This window comes from Sphaeramia orbicularis, chromosome 18, assembly GCF_902148855.1.
Source record: "Sphaeramia orbicularis chromosome 18, fSphaOr1.1, whole genome shotgun sequence".
In the NCBI taxonomy this organism is placed as follows: Eukaryota; Metazoa; Chordata; class Actinopteri; order Kurtiformes; family Apogonidae; genus Sphaeramia; species Sphaeramia orbicularis.
In genome coordinates this window covers 46250380-46268733 of record NC_043974.1, presented here as the reverse complement: position 1 = coordinate 46268733, position 18354 = coordinate 46250380, and positions in this window count along the sequence as shown.

The window sequence follows — 18354 nt, the reverse complement described above, 5'->3', positions numbered from 1 at the left end:
TGTGTTTGAGGCTACGTTCAGATTGCAGGCAGGTGGGCTACATTGGACCCTTTGGTGGGCCGGTTTTGGTCCACAGGCCACATGTTTTACACCTCTGGGTGAAAGCAGGGGTGTCAAACATATGACCCAGGGGCCAAAACTGGCCCACCAAAGGGTCCAATCTGGCCCATGGGACCAAAAAGTACAAAAATTACACTGAAGATATGAGCAATCAATCATTTTAGTTCAGGTTCCACATTCAGAATTATATGATCTAAAGTAGGTCAGACCAGCCAAATAGAAACAGAATAACCTATAAATATTCTAACAATATTTTGTGCATTTATAGATCCACTGCAATCTGTAAGTCATTACACATATGCGTAAATGATAACCTGAGGCATAAAATTGTTAAAAAATGCACCTGTTTTTCTTAAAGCAGTGATATTTTTCTTTATTAACTGGAATTCTTCATTTTCCCTCATTTCCCTGTGGTCTCCATAAACTGTAAATGCTCTGCTTGGGTCTGAATTCTTCATTATTTGAACTCCACAGGTCCATCTTCAACCCTATTTCTGAGGAATGACACCAGAAAAGTGGTTTGGAGCGCTGGCCCTTTAAATGCACATGAGCCATTTCAGGCCCCGCCCCCTAACCACATTTATGCCGTGTTTCCACTACATGGTACCGGCTCGACACGGTCTTTGTGCGTTTCCATTACAAAAAAGGACCTGGAATCTGGTACCCGGTACTAGTTTTTTTGGTATCTCCTCCGCCGAGGTTCCAGGACTGGGGACCAGATACTAAAACATGACGTGTAAACACTGCAGACCACTGATTGAGAGTTGTCTCTGTGACCGGCTGTTTTACAAAAAACAGATGCAGAAGTTTACAGTAAATCTAGTGGTAATATATAAAAGGCCAGGACAAACGTCCTGCCCCCCCCATAGTATTATAAGAAGCCGGCCAAACCATGGACGCCCCCCACGGACTGCTACATGAAGAGGGCACTTCAACAGTAAACAGAAAACACTGAACTACAAGGAGCTACCATGGCAGCAGACAAGTCCTTCACCGTTTTATGACCCATAATTTGCCTATTTTTGTGTATACGAGGGCCGTTCAATAAGTTCATGGCCTCACCCAGAACAGAACAACACAGACTGATAATTTATATTTTATTTTTCAACATAATCTCCATTTACAGCAATGCACTTGGTCCATCGATGTTCAAGCATCACTATCCCATCACCAAAGAATGTAACATCCTGTATTATAACAACCAGTATTTCTGGGTGAGGCCATGAACTTATTGAACAGCCCTCGTATGTATGTATGTTTTCTGTTTAGTGTGTGTGTTCTTTCCCTGTCCTGTTGGTGTGCTGTGCCCTTTTTCTGTCATTTTATGTTACAGGAAGCTGGTTGGTTGAATGTGATTGCCCAGCCCCTTTAAAAATGGCTCTGGATCTTCAGTTCGTCCTTTCTCTTGCCTCCTGCCAGCTCTCAACCGTGTGTTCTGTGTGTGGGACCGTCAGTCTTCATGTGTTCCTGTGATAATTTGATTGTATATAGTAGTAAATAGATGTTTTGTAAATTCGATCCTTTTTCTGGTAGGGGGGGTCGGCTCTTTTGTTCTCCTGTTTTCTCCTGTTTTTTGTTTAGGACGTTTAGGTGAGTTTTCTGTATTTTATTTCTTCCATTTATTTTGGTTAGGTAATTTAGTTTTGAACTGTAAAGAAGATATGTTTGTTCTTTTAGCCGTGCCCTCCCCTAACCCTCCTTTAGTTGTTTAAAAAATAATAATAATAAATATTTTGACTTTTAGTTTCGACTGACGTGTGCTTGGGAGCTGGGAGGGGACAAAAGTGAGCAATATTATGTTCGCCCTGGTGAACCCCTAGGCCGGGGCGTGACAACCGGTACCCGGTCTCTTCACCAGGGCCAGGAGAAGAGACTGCAGCCTGGCCCTGGGAGAAGACACCGCCAGTCTGGGACCAGGTGCAGAGACCGCCAGTCTGGGACCAGGAGCAGACGGTGGTCCCGGCTCTCAGTGGTTCTTACGGCGGTCAGTCTAAGGCAGAGCTGGCGTCGGTCTTCAAATTCTTCTCCTCTTTCAGTCGTCTCCATGTTTCTAAATCATCTCCTACAGACCCTTGTTTTGTTTCGCTCTTTGTCGTATTTGGAATAATCCCTTTAGTCCTTTTAGGTTTATTAACATCAGACATTTGTGCTCATAAATGTTCCAGCTGCAGCTCAGTGGAACTGCCAACCTGGATGAACAAAGGTACTGACTGTGATTGGCAGACAGGTGATGGGCGGAGCCTCAGACCAAAACACACAATGACATCATAAACATCATTTGGGGGCTGACACTGAGCTTTAAATGTAATTAAAGCTGCAAGCAGCATTGGGCGGGACCTCGCACCGGGCGTTCCGCCTCCCCCGCGATCCGCCTCCCGTGACCGTCCACACCTCAGCTCCACTCACACCTGTCCGTCCCCATACCAGTTCCCACCCTTTAGTGTCCGTCCTCCTTACATCTGTACAGAACACCAGCGACCCTCTGCTGAAACCACCATCACCTTTAAAATGACACTTTTATTTTGGAAAACCTACTGTGTGTATGTGCATTTGTTTTGTATGTGAGAGAAAGAATCAGTTTGAAAAATGAATTGAAATTGTATGAATAATTGAGCATAAAAGTGATGATGTCTCACATTTAAGGCTTTTATTTTGGAAAAACCCTATTGTGTGAGCATGTGTGTCTGTGAGAAAGAGTACTTTTGAATGAAGAAACATTGTACAAACAGTTGAGCGTTTGATCATAAAAATGAAAAGAAGTTATGTAATAGAAATTTGTATTATTGGTATATGGGGTTTTATTTTGAAAAAATGTACTCCGTGTACTTTTGAATGTGTGCAAAATTTCCAGTATCCAAAATACAATGCAGTAAAACCTGTTTTAAGATGGAGAAAAAAAAAAAAAAAAGTTTGGATTGTCTGGGACTTGAACCCAGGTCCTCTTGCTCCATAGGCAGCTACATGAACCACTACACTAAGGACAGCCATGGACAGCTGCCCACCAAGAAGAATTTTATAGGGACTTTGTCATTGTTAAAAGTGAAAGTAAACATAGTCTTCAAAAAATCGCCATAATTCCATAACCGTAGGTCGTATCTGAAAAATTCTTTCACTTTTGGATTCTGCAGACTTGTGGGAATTGAGTGAGGTATAACTTTTTATTCAAAGGTCTGAAATGACTAAGCAGTAATTGCAGAAACGTATAGTAACTTTCAAAGGCAGATTGCCAACTTCCTGTTGGAGTTAGCTCATGAGTGTCAGTGTATGATTTGTCGGGCTCAATCAGACCAACATTTTGGCATTTGTTTCATGTTTCTACAACATTCCTACTGGCCGCTAGGGCAGATTTTGAGAGTTTTTTAGTACATAGGTGGCGCTACAGAGTTCATTTTGGCACCCAAGGGGTTAATTTTGATATTGTATGAAAGTGTTCACCAGCCATGACATACATGGCAAATTTGGTGAGTTCTGGAGCATGTTAAGGGGGTCAAATGGCAGTCTAAAGCCGAAAAAGTATGAAAATAAACAAATTGTTATAAATCAATAACCATACATCCTATCTCAAAATGTTTTGCATGTGAGCATTGTGAGGAGTCCTGTGAACGTGTAGATATGTCACATGTGGGGAAAAACTGCAAAATGAAAAATGAGTTTCAAACATCGCAACTTTGCTGGCTTGTAAAAAAGAAACTAAGACAGTTATGGAAAAGGTGTGAAATCGTTGTATTAAGGAGGGATCACTCTATCTTTTGGCGCTATTTAGAAGTCAATACCACAAACGGTGTCATCAGAGTTAGTTTTAGAAATTTTATTTTGAAAGGCATATTGTGAAGTTCCTGTTGCAGATAGGTCATGAGTGTCAGTGGATGATTTGTAGAGCATGATCCAACAAAAATTTTGGCACTGGTTTCATGTCTGTACGACATTCCTACTGGCCACTAGGGCAGTTGCCGTTTTTTTCACATAGGTGGCGCTAGAGAGCCCATTTTGGCACCTATGGGGTTAATTTTTTCATTTTATCAAATTTTTCACCAGGCCTGACATGTGTGCCAAATTTGGTGAGTTTTCGAGCATGTTCAGGGGGTCAAAATCCAGGTCAAAGTGGTGTGTGAATAATAATAATAATAATATAAAAACGAACGAAAAACAATAGGGCCTTGCTTGCAGGCAAGGCCTCTCACTGCGTGAGAGGGCCTTACCTTTCGGCTCGGTCCCTAATAATATAAAAACGAACGAAAAACAATAGGGCCTTGCTTGCAGGCAAGGCCTCTCACTGTGTGAGAGGGCCTTACCTTTCGGCTCGGTCCCTAAATATTCTGTCTGGACTACTACTGTCAGTGAGGTCAGGATTTAAATGAACAGGATTCCGTGATATCTGGTGACAGTCAAGGCCGTTTTAGAACGACTGAGAACAGAATTCACACAGACTGCACCTTTAAATAGAGTAGTCCGACATGTCACTGTTTCTGAAACGGGGTGTTTTGTTTTTTTTTTAAAGGCAAAAATTGAGAGTATACTCACTTCTTCAGGCACCACTACACCCCTGGACTAAAGTATTGGCCAGATGTAACAGAGTACAAGTATAAAGCTGCTTCAGTATGTGGAGCTCAGTGAGTGTAGAAATGTGTGAGGGATGACAGTGACTCCTGGTGTGAAAACTCCTAAACCCAGCCTTCAGTTTGGACCTCAGCTCCACCTGCTTCTGCTCATGGATGCTGGAGTGTGTTCCTCCATTAGCTCCCTCTGTCTCCTCCTCCCTCCTCTGCTCTCTCGCTCATTTCCTCTCCTCCCTCTCCTCGCTCTATCCCTTCATTCCTCCACCTGTCCCCGTACCATTTCCATCTGTAATTTTTCCAGATTTTGCTTACTCACCTTCCACCTGTCAGCCCAGCCAATTTCTCTGCAACTGCCAGAACTGTGTCAGAAAGCACTTTCCTTATTTTACTTTATTTTTTTTTTTATATATTTTTTTCCCTCTCGCAGCTTTTCACTTGTGCTACCCAGAGTGGAGGAAATGTCTGCAGTACCGAATAGACTTATCACAAAATGAGCCCGACCTGTCACATACAGCGGCGCATTGTCGCCTTCAAATTCAGCCGGAAAGTGACATTTTTAATTACAATAATTGGCAATCAAGAGTTTTATGACTCTGATAAGACAGCTTTAATTAAACTGACAATAAAGAAAAGGTTGAAATGAACTGACTGTGATCATGATTGGACTTTTTTTTCCACTTGAAGCTTATATTCACCTTAACCCATAAAGACCCAGAGCCACTTTTTGTCCACAATATTTAACCTTTCTCAAGCGTAGAAGATGGTTAGGGCCACTGGGAAAAAAAAAATTGTAGTCCACTATTTTTTTTTTTTTTAATTATTATGAGAAAAAAGACATAATAAATTAATAAATTTTCATATGTTTTTTTTATTTAAATTTCAGTTTTTTCAGGTTTTTTTTTTTTTTGATAGTTTATAAAAGTAAATATTTTCATAATTTAATGTTTTTTTTTTTTTTTTACACTAAAACAAAGACAAAAATTGGGAGTTGTCATTATTTATAGGTTATTATGTTGTTATTTTACTGGTCCGGCCCACTGCAGATCAAATTTAGCTGAATATGGCCCCTGAACTAAAATGAGTTTGACACCCCTGGGTTAACTAATCAGGAACTCAAACTGATAATGAATGCGTTTAAGTCAAACGCTGTTACATTAGAGTTTGACGAGTGAAACGATAGATTTGGAAGCGATAAATAAAAGCTCCTGAATAAGGAGGGGAAAAAAAGGAAACCTCTCAAATGCGTTCCATAATCCAAACCCTCATGGAAATATTTTCTGTCCAATATCCACAAATGCATTGGAGGCGATGTTAAAGCGCTTTATATATGATGTTCCATAAATATTTGAAGGCCATATTGCCACAGAATTACTCATCTTATCTCCGTCTTCTGATGCAATCCATTTCAGTCTTCTTCCAATTGCTTTTGGCACGGGGGCGCCACGGAAAAACCAGATTATCGAGTTCACAACACACTTTGCCTGATACAATATGCAGCGAAAATCAAGTCCATCTCCAGACAGGAAATTCAAGGCCGTCTCCTCGCTTTTTGCAGTTTGTAGGCCTACTCCGTGGAGTGATGTAAATATTTGGTGAGACTGTATTAACGAGAAGCTGCCGAAGAATTCCACACCACATGTTTACTTTAGAGCAGGGGCGTCAAACTCATTTTAGTTCAGGGGTCACATTTAGCCAAATTTGGTCCACAGTGGGCCGGATCAGTGAAATAATAACATAATAATATATAAAAAATGTCAACTCTAAACTTTCCTTGATGTTTTAGAGCAAAAAAAGTAAAATTATGCGATGAAAAGGTTTACATTTACTATCCTTTAAATCAATGTGAATAACGTGAACAAACTGAAATTTCTTCAGAAAACTAAGTGCAGTTTTAACACTATTCTGCCTCAGTTTATCATTTACACATGTACATTACAACGTACAGATCACAGTGGATCTACAAATACACAGAACATTTAATAACAGGCAGAATATTGTTAAAATTACACTTCAGACGTTTCAAAATGTTCATATTTGTTGAGGTTATTTGTATTTTTTATGAAATGTTTGTTTTTGTGTAAATACAGTAAAATGGCATGAAAATGTTTACATTTATGGAGGGAAAAATGTGGAGTTGTGAGTATTTATAGGTTATTTTGATCGTATTTTACTGATCCGACCCATTGGAGATTAAATTGGTCTGTTTGTGGAACCTGAACTAAAATAATTTATATCTTCAGTGTAATTTTTGCAGTTCACAAATTCATCCTAGGGGCCAGACTGGACCCTTTGGCGGGCCGGATTTGGCCCCCAGGCTGCATGTTTGACACCTGTGCTTTAGAGGGAATAAGACCAATGAAATGCACAGATTCTTTTTTTCCCTCCCATAAGTATTTGTGTATTTGTTTAACCACTGCTACTTTCATGGCACTTCCCAAATGGATTTTTCTGATTTTTAACCTTTCTTAACTGATTTGTCATCAATTTTTAAGAAACAATATTGTCCTCTGTATTTACTTAGTTTTTATTTATTTTTTAGGATCATTTTGGCTGTTTTTGTTCATTTTGTTGCTTATTTTATTATTTTTTTGACAGTGGAACTACTGTATGGAGTGAAACAGATGTCAAAAAGCAGCTGGACTGATTTAGAAAGAAAAAAAAAGAGACAAAACTAAAACTACTGAGACCAAATTCAGATACTTGTTGATTTTATTCTTTTTTATGTCATTTTAGTAATATTTTTGCATGTTATTTATTATTTTTATCTGCTTATTACCTCCGCCAAGGAGGTTATGTTTTTGCCAGGGTTTGTTTGTTTGTCTGTCTGTCTGTCTGTTTGTCTGTCCGTTAGTGTGCAACATAACTGAAAAAGTTATGGACAGATTTGGATGAAATTTTCAGGGTTTGTTGGAAATGGGATAAGGAAGAAATGATTACATTTTGGTGGTGATCGGGGGTGGGGGGGCCCACGGGGGGGGCCACTGATCAGCCTTGGCGGAGGTCTGCGCTCTCCGAGTGCTTCTAGTTATTATTTTTTTCTACAGTTGTTCAGTTTGTGTCTTGTTTTGTTCACGTTATTTATTCTTTTGCTGGTTTATTATAGATTTTTTTTCATTTTATTAATCACTTTGGCTGTTTTCACCAAAAAACATCTAAAAATTCCTTAAACAAAAAAACAAATTTCACCAAAAAAAAAAAAATTACCCAGAACCACCTAAGAATTACTAAAAAAAATCACGAAAAAGTGCCTAAAAAATCACCTAAAAATCACCCAAAACCGCTTAAAACTTCCTCTAAAACTCACCAAAAACCACCTAAAATTCTTTAAACAAAAAAACAAATTTCACCCAAAAAAATCACGCAAAACCACCTAAGAATTACTAAAAAATAAAAAAAAAAAAGCCAAAAAAATCATCAAAAAACACCTTAAAATCAGCCCAAAAACCCCCTTGTCTTTCCCTGTTCTTCCACCTGTTTGGACCCTAAAACACTAACGTAAATGAACACAAACACGTCCTCCCAGCAGCTTGAATGAACTATCTCAGCGGTTAAAGGGTTAAACTGGTCTGCGCTGAATGCTCCAGTACTAAAATCCAGATGTAATTTTAATATTAATATGGGATTCCCCGCAGGCGGGTAAAGTCAGGAGCGCTTATTATTGGTCACATGGTTTTAATGCAGCTGCTTTAGGGTCAAACCATAACGTAAAGCACCGGTTTTATCGGGTTTATGGTCCAGTTTACGACGTTTCTCTGGGATTGGGCTGCGGATCCAACTCAAACTGGTATTGTAACTAAATTAATGGAAGCCAGTGGCCATCCCCAGGAAATGACATGAAACAGATGGTTACCTTGAATAAAACTACACATTTATTTCAATACTTTTTGGAAACATTTCCAAGTATGGAAATGTTCCATCGTAAAAACCTAATGTTATATTTTAATGTATTTCCAGATATGTCATAAATTAAATATATTCATCCTTCTCTTTATCACTGTATTTACAGTCCAAACCATAAACTGTTCTTACTCATATACATTCAAATTAAAGGATCTGGTGCAAAAGAAAAAAAGGATAAAATAAATGAATTCCAAGGAACACATGAGTAATATTATGGGATGGTTTAGTGGAATAGAATGGAACTAAATATCCAACATTTAATCAGATTTAGAAAAAACCCTTTTTTTCCCACAGATATAGAACCCATGGACAGTAACAGATATTATGGGATGTCATCGTTTGTTGTTTTTTTTTGGTAAGTTAATAACTGTGCTATTCTTTCTATGGACTGTATATAAGTATATATAATTAGTCATAAACTGGAGTTGGACAATAATATATAAACTCATTTTTGGACAAAGTATTTGTTAAAGACACAATGAAGTCGTTATAGATTATGTGACATTTGTTTTTCTTTTTTGGTTGATTTATTTCCTTCAGTATATTTAAGTGTCCTGTTTAAACTGGTTCTGGTCAAAATAAAGTCCGTCCATCCATCCATCCATCCATCCATCCTTTTCATTTTTCTACTTATTTCTGTTTATTTTGTCCATTTTCTTGCCTATTTTCAGTTTTTATTTGATTTTGTATCATTTAGTTCATTTTTCACTCACTCACTTGATGTTTATTTATTTGGTCTTTACGCATTTTGTCCGTCTGTCCAATTAATAAGTTCTGAATAAAACTAGATGAAACTTTATTTTTCATCATTCTGTCAGATGCGCCGCCTTCAGAGCATTTTTTATTTATTCAACCTTGATAACATTTGTTCTATCAGTTTGTATCCATCCATCCATCCTGTTCATTTTGTAGGTGCACTAATAAAAGCTTATGTCGCCCCACGACCACTCCGCTCGTCTGGGGAACGTAGTCTGGTGGTCCCCAGACCTTGTACAAGACAATCCAGGCTCTTTTCATGGGTCGTTCCACGTTGGTGGAACGCTCTACCAAGTGCTACAAGAACAGAGTCATCCCTGCCTATCTTCAAGAAGCTCCTGAAGACCCAGCTCTTCCGAGAGCACCTCCTGTCCTAGCACTTTCAAACATTCCATTTTAAATATTCTAATAAGGTTTTTCCCAGGACAACCACAGATTCTTTCACGATTATCTCTGGACCTGCTGCGGTGGTCCGGCCTCTTCCCTGCCCTCATCATCACCACTCACTTATCCTCAACCGCCTCCATGTGTCTCCCCCTACTCCCCCCTTCTCCCCCTCTCCCCCAGTCCCTATCTCTATCGCTCTCTCTTTTTCCCCTTCTCTACTCTCTCTCTTTAACCCCAACTGGTCAAGGCAGACGGCCATCCTCCAGGAGTCTGGGTCTGCTCGAGGTTTCTGCTGTTAAAGGGAAGTTTTTCCTCGCCACTGTCACCAGTCACAAGTGTTTGCTCCTGGAGGATTCTGTTGGGTTTCTGTAAATTGGCTTAGAGTCTGGTTTTGACCAACTCTATATATAAAATGTCAAGAGATAACTTTCTTGTGATCTGGCGCTATATAAATAAAATTTGATTGATTGAGTGATTTAATTGGTTTTCCCCTGTAAGTCGCTTTGGAAAAAAGCGTCTGCCAAATGCGTAAACATAAACATAAACATAAACATTTTTGCTACTTATTTTTTGTTTTGTCCATTTTCTCTCCTATTGTTCAGTTTTTATTTGATTTTGTATCATTTAGTTCATTTAGTTTAGTCTGTCTGCATCCATCCATCCTGTTCGTTTTGCTACTTATTTCTGTTTATTTTGTCCATTTTCTTGCCTATTTTGTTCACTTTTTATTTGATTTTGTATCATTTAGTTCATTTTTCACTCATTTTACTCCTTATTTTGTTTGGTCTTTACTCATTTTGCTCTTTATTTTGGTCCATCTGTCTAATAAGTTGTGAAACAAACTAGATGAAACTTTATTTTTCATCATCCTGTCAGATACACCGACTTCAGAGCCTTTTTTAAAAAATTATTTAACCTTGATTTAAACCCTTCTAACGTGTCCTATCTGTCCATCCATCCATCCATCCTGTTCATTGTGCTACTTATTTCTGTTTATTTTGTCCATTTTCTTGCCTATTTTTCAGTTTTTATTTGATTTTGTATCATTTAGTTCATTTTTCACTCGTTTTGCTCTTTATGTCAGTTTTCATCCATCTGTCTAATTAAGTTCTGAATCAAAGAAGATGAAACTTCATTTTTCTTCATCCTGTCACATACACTGCCTTCAGATCATATTTATTTGTTTAACATTTATTTAACCCTTATAACATGTATTCTTTCTGTCTGTTTGCATCCATCCATCCAGTTCATTTTGCTACTTATTTCTGTTTATTTGTTCCGGGTTTTTTGTTTTTTTTTTGCCTACTTTGTTCAATTTTTATTAATTTTGTCTAATTTAGTTCCTATTTCACTCAGTTTGACACATATTTTTGTCAATTTTTGTCCATCTGTCTAATTAATAAGTTCTGAATAAAAGTACATGAAACTTCATCATCCTGTCAGATCCATTCAAAGCCTTTTTTTAAAAAAAAATTATCTTTGATTTTACGAGGGTTGTTCTATCTGTCTGTATCCATCCATCCTGTTCATTTTGCTACTTATTTATGTTTATGTTGTCCATTTTCTTTTCTATTTTGTTCAGTTTTTTATTAATTTTGCATCATTCATTTTTTTTACTCATTTTGATCCTTATTTTTTTCAATTTTTGTCCATCTGTCTAATTAATAAGTTCTGAATCAAAGTAGATGAAACTTCATTTTTCATCATCCTGTCACATACACCAACTTTAGAGCCTTTTTTATTTAAGTTTATTTAACTTTTATTTAACCCTTCATAACATGTGTTCTGTCTGCATCCATCCATCCATCCTGTTCATTTTGCTACTTGTTTATTTTGTCCATTTTCTTGCCTATTTTTTCAGTTTTTATTTGATTTTGTATCATTTAGTTCATTGTTCACTCATTTTGATGCTTATTTTTTTTTGGTCGTTACTCATTTTGCTCCTTATTTTTTCCATCTGTCTAATTAATAAGTTCTGAATCAAACTAGATAGAACTTTTTTTCATCATCCTGTCAGATACACCGCCTTCAGATCATATTTATTTATTTCTCTAACCTTTATTTAACCTTTTATAACGTGTTCTGTCTTTTCTTTCCTTTCACAGGTGATGCTGTTTTCCTGCCTCCGTTGCCTTCCACCCAGGGCCTGTAAAGGGTTAAGTGGTTGACTGTAGAACGACAGTGGGAAAAGTGAGAGATGTGATGGGTGCTATAAGTGCAGGAGCTGCCAGATGGTGCTCACAGAAGCGTGATCATTTTGGTATTTTCTTTTTTTTCCTGAAAGGGCTCTGGGGTGTGGGGGGGGTGGAATGGGTGCACAGAGACCCTCCTGCATCAATCCTACAGCCTTTTTGTTCTTGTTGTTGATGTTCAAACCTACGTCTCTTCTTTTCGTGTCATCATTTGAGTGGTCGAACCCGTCGGAGTCGTGCCCGTCCGTCGTCTGATATTTGGCCTCCCGTCTTCGTGTCTGAATCAAAGCTAATTGGCTTTGGCTTGGCGTCGTTTTACATGTTGTTCTCAAGCTGTGCCAGCGGGCCAAGTCAATCTCATCTGGTACACGATCGGTAAATACTTTGAAGCTAAAGCCACCGCCGCGTGTTCATTTGTGCGCTTATGCGTGCGTGTGCACATTTGCTACATTTGCACGTGTGAGTAAGCACCTGAGTGGGACGTGTTTGTTTGTGTCGGTGGAAACAAAGCCCGTTTATTGGTGTGTTCGTTTGAGCTTTACGACTCCACACGCACCTGCTCTGAGATCCAACACCTTCAACAATCAATGCGGATTTTTTTTTTTTTTCATATTTATTTTATTCAAAGAAGGAAAAACAATATATAATGCATTTTAGATACAGTGTCTTGAATTTTTTTCTTAGTTTAAGCAACAGAATCCCCTCCCTCCCACCCTTCCCACGTACGTACAAACTACCACTGAACATGAAACTAAACCAAAACAAAACAAACTAGAAAAGCACTCGGAGAGCACAGAACTCCACCAAAGCAAAGTGTTGTCCCGCCCCCAGACGCTCGGCTTCTCTGGGGGTGAATGGAGCTGTGGGCGGAGCCGGGCCGGACGCTGAGCTTCCACGTGCTGATTGGAGGATGGGTCCAAAGGCTGAATCCTGTTTGATTGACAGCTGTTTTCAGATCTGCTCCTTCACTGACACAGTTCAGTTTAATACCGTCACACATTCTGCTGCGAAATCACAGAAACAAATGAACTGTTCATTTACTGACCTGAAAGAAAACACAACCACTGGACTAACTGGTTTCAATTTAACAGAATTTCAACATTTTCTTGTTTCAGTCACAGAATTTAATTATTTCTTAGTCAAGTTTAATATCGTTTTGTAGATCGTTAAATCAGTCATACTGTTGGCTAGGTCGGAGTGAACTAGCTGTCAAGTCCCTGGAAAAGACGCCGTCTGTGTATGATAAGGTCACTGAGCATTTTCTTAAACAGGAACGGAGGGACAAATTTATGTTTAAATAACTTGACAATTCACAAGTAAGCTGACAATGAGCTTCCCCTGTCTGAAAGACGAGCAGCTGCCACTGCCATGTGGGGTCACCTGGAATTCAAAAGGGGTTACCTGGAATTTCTAGTAATTGATAAAAATAAAAACTTACTAATAAAAAACATATGGTGAGTTTACTGAGACAATCCCAATCCATAACAGACATGACAAACTGTGAGTGTTAAACTGCAGCACTGTGGTTCTGTTTATCTGTCAAATGTTCACTGTGGTCAGTTTCAGATGCTGCAGCTCTTTCATAATTCATAGTTTCAGTTCTTGTTTGTTTAGTGTTAATTGTCCTCCTTGTAAATCACAGCTGGACTGACTGGACAGATCCTGACCGAGGGAAAATAAAATTCTCCCTTTGTGCAGTAATCTACACCTGGATTTACTTCCTCTGTCCAGAATATATACATTATATAGACTAAATGTCCTCTAAATTAATGCTTATTTGCAACGTAGTATAGCAAACTATTACATGATCAGAAACAAATAAATTTTAGCAAAAAAATGTCTCAATGTCTGGGGTCGCCAGAAATTTGTGATGTTAAAATGGAGTCACAAGCCAAAAAAGGTTGGGAACCACTGGTTTAGCCTAATGTCCATGTCTTACCAACATTTTTTTTTTTGTTTTTTTTTTTGCGGTCTAGTTAGTTTTGTGAGGCTAACATGACAGTATCAGTTTCTTTCTTGCCTTCTGCTTCCAAAATCTGCATTTTGAGGCCTAAAAAAACCAGTATCACTGCAACTAATAATCAATAATGTTAGATAATGACACATGTTCAAGTTCTGGTTCACCTTCAACATCTTATTGTTTATATATATATATATATATATATATATATATATATATATATATATATATACACACACACACACACACACATATATATACAGGCTGTGATTGAATATTAAAGAGCAGAACTACAGTAGATGCACATTAATACCCAGCCTCAGAATGCACAGTGAATGGAAATGCAAATGAACTGACCTGTTATTTTGTCCATTTTGCTTATTTTGTTATTTCATTCTTTTTTTTGTTTTGTTTTGTTTTTTTGATGATTTTGTCCATTTTGTTCATGATTTTGTCTATTTGTGTTAATTTTTTTGATTTTGGTCTTTTTTTTGCTAATTTTGTTGGTTATTTTGTCCATTTTGTAATGATTTTATCCATTTTGTTAATCATTTTGTCTATTTTTGTTAATATTGTTTATTATCTTGGTCTTTTTTTCCTCATTTTGTAAATCATTTTGTTGATTGTTGTGAGAAATTCAGTCCAATCCATCTCTGAGGCATTTTGGAAACAAAGATAACAATTTAAACCAAACTAATAATATTAATCCCAATATAAAACTACAGTCTAACATGAGTCCTTATTGTTTTGCATCCCAGACCCCTGTTAGAAAACAAACACCTGGATTCAACATGTCCACATACTTTTGTCTATTATGAATGAGCTAATTATGCTATGTTACTAGCACGACAGGATTGGTTTCGTTCTTGCCCTCTGCTTCCAAAATCTGCATTTTGAAGCTTAAAAAACCAGTATCACTGCAACAAATAATCAAAAATGTCAGATAATGACACATGTTCGAGTTGTGGTTCACCTTCAACATCTTATATATATATATATATATATATATATATATATATATATATATATATATATATATATATATACATACTGTGATTGAATCTTAAAGGGCAGAAGTAGAGTAGATGCACATTAATACCCAGCCTCAGAATGCACAGTGAATGTAAATAGAAATGCAGATGAATTGACCTGTACAGTGTAATAAGCAATATGCTGCTGTAATTACAGATCTGGGGCAGCATTACACAGTGGGATACAATGCAGTCTTTCTGTGTTACTCCCCAAGGTACTTTCATCCTCCACCCAGACTCCATGGCACTCTTTGTTGGCTCTCCTTAATTCTTCAGAGGAAGAGAGTGAAAAAAAGAGCAGTGATGAACAGAATCTTGAGTGTACAACAGGAAAAAAAAAAAAGGAGTGCATTTCTTGCTCACAGGCTCCACTCACATCCTCTCATCCAATTATCATTAATGTATGCCTCATGGTTAATCATCTACAAAGCCTATACTCTTTTCTTTCCCCCTTTTTTTTTTTTTTTTTTTTATCCTCTCCATGGCCTAAAGTAGGAGGGAAGAGGTCAGGGTCCAGAAAAGCAATCCTCCTCAGGCTGCAATTAGTGCCATGTTACAAAGCAGCAACAAAAAGAACCAGAAAATAAGTCGACAACAACCATGTGGGAGATGGTTCTGATGGTGGCCCGACTCAAATTACCAGTTATTTAAAACAACACGCAATAACGCCGTCATTACTGAAGGAAAACATTTCCCCGACAACCCCCGTCTGCAGAAAGTGGAACAATGAGGATATATTCCTTGAAAAGTGATTATAAATTGACTTGAGGGAGAGTGGCAAAAATGGGAAAAAGAGGTGGGGAGGGAAGGGGAAGGAGAAGGAGGGGGGGGGGGGGACGGTGTAGCACACCCTTGTGTTCTATAATTCTTTTCCGAGGAGATTGCAAGGCGCTCGCAAGTAATTCCACTTGACGGAACAAGGGGCCCTTTTTGGAAGCAATTGGGAAGAGAACCAAAGTCTCATTCATGGAAGTTAATCCCCGTTAATGGGTTTGTTTAAATTCAATAAAAAAAAGGGAGAATATGCACAGAATGAATTATGAAAAAACGATTAATGAATGCTCCAGCAAGTAATCATTTTCCGGATAAATATGCACATACATATTCATTTTCACCCCCTTCCACCCCCCCACCACCACCCTTCCTACCCCCCCCACCACCACCACCACCATAAAATCAGCCTTATTTTCCTCGTAGTTCAAGGAAAAACCAAACAGATTTTTGCCTTTAAAGGTGTCTCGGCGCCGCGGGAGGTGATGTCAGTGTTTTTTGAGCATTTGCCAAAGCAGGTTTTCTTGGATACCAGCCTGTCTTTATGTCATACACAACCCCCCCCCACAGGTGATCCCCCCCACCCCCACCCCCTTGATAATGCTGATGACCTGTGCGAGAGGACACTGTGGCAGAAGTGACAGGTGTGGGGACGGGGGGGGGGACGCCGTCTGCCATACCAGGTGACACCTCCAGGTCTGGCAGAAAAGCCCTAAGGCGGCAAAAAGGAAGACGACAGGGATTCACGACAGTCACCGTCCAACATGACACTGTTCTCCAACCGACACCCCCAGGCAACCACTTTTACCGACCACTTGTATAGTTTCACCAGCTGGGATAAAAAAAACAAAAAAAAAACTATCACTCCTATGAAAAAGAAAGGCCAAAATAATTAACAAAACGGACAAAAATGGACCAAAAAAAGTCAACAAAATGAACAAAAAATGGACAAAAATAATCAAGAGAATTTAGAAATAAATAAATAAAATAAAACATAATAATAAAAATAATAATAATTATTATTATTATGGACAAAATGAACAAAAATGGACCAAAAAAAATCAAGAATATTAGTTTAAAAAAAAAAAATATATATATATATGTATATATAATAAAAGACCAAAATAATCAACAACATGAACAAAAATGGACAAAGTAATCAACAAAATCAACAAAATTCGACAAAATAATCAAGAATATTAGAAAACAAAAAGAAAAGCCAAAATAATAAACAAAATGAACAAAAATGAACAAAAAAAATCCACAAAATGAACAAACGTGGACAAAAAAATCAACAAAATGAACAAAAATGTACAAAATAATCAATGAAATGAACCAAAATGGACAAAATACTCAAGAATAGTATAAAAAAACACGAATGAAAGGCCATAATATTGCAAAATGAACAAAAAGGAACAAAAAAAATCAACAAAGTGAACAAAAAATGGACAAAACAATCAACAAAATGAACAAAAATGACAAAACAATCAACAAAATGAACAAAAATGGACAAAGTAATCAACAAAATGAACAAAAATAGACAAAATAATCAAGAATATCAGAAAAAAAGAAAGGGCCAAAAATAATCAATAAAAATGAACAAATATGGTAAAAAAAAATCAGGCAAAATGAACAAAAATGGAGCAAATAATCAACAAAAGTAACAAAAATGAACCAAATAGTCAGAATATTAGTAAAAGAAAAAAAAACAAGGTCAAAATACAGAAAATTAACAAAAAAATCAACAAAATTGAAAAAAAAAATGGACAAAAATAATCGATGAAATGAACAAAAATGGACAAAATCATTAACAAAATGAACAAAAATGGACAAAAGAAATCAACAAAATGAACAAAAATGGATGAAATAATCAACAAAATGAACAAAAATGGAGAAAAAAAAATACTCAAAAAAATTTGTAAAAAAAAAAAAAAAAAAAGCAATAATAAAATAAAATTAAATAATAAAATAACTGACATAATGAACAAAAATGGACCAAAAAAAATCTAGAAAGTTTGCCACCAAAAAAAGAAAAAGACCAAAATAATCAACAAAGTGAGTAAGAAAACCCAGATCAGTCTGACTACAGGGTTTATGGGTGCGGTAACAGTTGTGTGGGGGCTGTGCTGTGAGGATTCCACCACAGGTGGAGCGTCTGAGCCGTTTGCAGCAGACGTGCTGTTTCTCTGACTCAACATGCTATCCTCAGTGTTTACAGTATAGAAAGGCTCTGGCTCAGCAAATTAAGGTCAGGGAAAAGGGGTGACGAGCGGGGGGAGCCGTCAGAGCATCTGCCTCAACAGCGGTCACTAATAAATACACCCACGTGGACACGCACCGACACAAAAGGCGCACGAAAACACACACGGCGCGACTACACACCGCCGCCAGCACACGGACGCACACGACAACAACAGCGGCGACCAAGAGACATTTACAAATTGCTTCTTGGCTGGAACACGGCTTCCGTTCATAATTATTTCTCCCTGTCATTGGGGCCTGTGCACACACTGCCGTTCCCCTGCTAATGCTGAACCGACGCCAAGCAACTGCAAAGCTGTCCCTGTGTTCAGGCGGCCAAGGAAAAAGCTCTGCGCGCCACTAAAAGCCAATTATTTCCTCGTAGATCGGCAGGACTATTTGCCACAATAATTATTCCTATATAACCTCTTTACAGGAGGAAATTGAAATAACATGTCATTAATGAAAGGGGATAGTAGGGAATGTGGGTTTTTTTTCAT